Source organism: Halyomorpha halys, unplaced genomic scaffold (genome assembly GCF_000696795.3).
Source record: "Halyomorpha halys isolate HHAL.00 unplaced genomic scaffold, Hhal_1.1 Scaffold242.1, whole genome shotgun sequence".
Lineage (NCBI taxonomy): Eukaryota > Metazoa > Arthropoda > Insecta > Hemiptera > Pentatomidae > Halyomorpha > Halyomorpha halys.
In genome coordinates this window covers 256,628-258,331 of record NW_027106343.1, presented here as the reverse complement: position 1 = coordinate 258,331, position 1,704 = coordinate 256,628, and the positions used below count along the sequence as shown (strand labels likewise).

At 39.4% G+C, this 1,704-nt stretch overlaps 1 protein-coding gene across 1 annotated transcript in view; it reads right to left on the bottom strand.

Annotated features, from left to right (window-relative positions):
- Positions 1 to 1,704, bottom strand: part of LOC106680093 (uncharacterized) — a 12,425-nt gene that overhangs the window by 763 nt on the left and 9,958 nt on the right. The gene's annotated exons all lie outside the window — the stretch shown is intronic.

The following is a 1,704-nucleotide window of genomic DNA, read 5'->3' as shown; positions in this document are numbered from 1 at the left end:
GTAAGAATGGACTGACAATATTTGCACGTTGGAGGTGGCAGTTTTCTGATCAGGTGAGAGTGCGTGAGGAGAGTATGACCTATTATTTGAAACTAATATTTCGCCCTTATAAGACCATTAAATCTAATTTTTTTTAAATGTAGGTTAAAGGTTGCCTTGAAGGCAAAAATCATCCCTATAAAGCTTTTAAAGGCTATAAAATTGACTTATAAAGAGCCAAAAGGTGTTGTACACCTTAATGAAAGGGAGTCAGGAATACTTAGTCTTGGAAAAGGAGTGAAACAGGGTGATTCTCTGAGCCCCCTTCTCTTCATTTTGTATATGGATATGATCCATCTGTAAAAGGCACCCAGCACGAATGTACGTGGACCAATGGAACCTATTTCCTGTCGTAGTACAGCTTCTCCTATTTGCGGACGGCGTTATTCTTATTGCCCCCGAGTGACTTTAGCAGGCAGTAATCCAATGGAATCAAGGATTTAAGAGGAAGAGAATGACCATCTATCCCTTGAAAACTAAATACTTCAAGTTGGCAGAACTTGATGAGAGTATATCAGGATTGTCTGTATTGAAGAGTTGATGGAGTTGGTGACAGACTATACCTATCTGAGGACGGTAATCAATAGGTCTGGAAAAGTAGATTCGGAAGTCTCAAGCAGAGTATCAAAAGCCTATTCCGTCTACTATACAAACTGCAATACTGCTATTGGAAAAAAGAGGTTGGGCAGGATGCTCAAGTTTCTCTTCTTACTGATACTTCTTTATGGAGCACAGAGCTAGACCCTGAATGAGAGGTAACAAGCCGTGTTATTGCAACAGAGATAAAGTTTCCTAGAAGAATTATGGAGAAAAAGCGGAGAGAGTGTCCAAAATGACAGGATCAGGGAGGAGTTAAAGATAATCCCAGTGCTGGAAACTCTGGAGAGGAGGCAGCTGAGGTGGTATGGGCATATCTGCTAGACAGACCACTACAGAGATCCAATTAAAACATGGTGAGGCCAATGGGGAGAAGACAGAGAAGACGACCCAGAACCTCATACGCCAGCCATTTGGAAAAAATGGGAAAAAAAAAAGGGAAGACTCTGGAAGATATGAGGAACCTTGGCAGGAATAGGAATGCAACTGTGGTGAATGGAACTGACAGGTGGAAGCACCCCCATGCTGGTAGGCATATGAGTGGAAGAAAAATAAGAAGAATAAGGTTGTAGAAATGATGTAGAAGAGGAGGTTGTTGCTATACAAGAGCATATTAAAATGAATCGGTTGGAATCTAGTATTTAATAAATGTATCGATAAATATATAGTGAGGAGATCTAGGATGTAAGTAGGTTTTTTAGTATTCAAGACTTGGAAATAGCCAATTGCATCGGAAATTACAAATGGAATCAATGGAAGACTATACCAAGACGCGGTTCATGAAGTTCCACTCCCAGTTACCCACAGCCAAAGTAGGGCAAAATATAGTTGAAACTAATAGCTAAAATTGTCATGGATACAATATTTATTTATCAATGGATCATTCATGAATAAGGGTTGTATCAATGGCAATTTTAACTCTTAGTTTCAACTATAGCTAATTTTTGCCCATTTCTGCCAACAGCTACTCACAACTTGGGAAACCCAACCTCAACCCGAAGACTGAAGCCCAGGCTGCTGTATTCTATCTTTACACATAGAGATTTTATTTAGTTTTATATTTATATT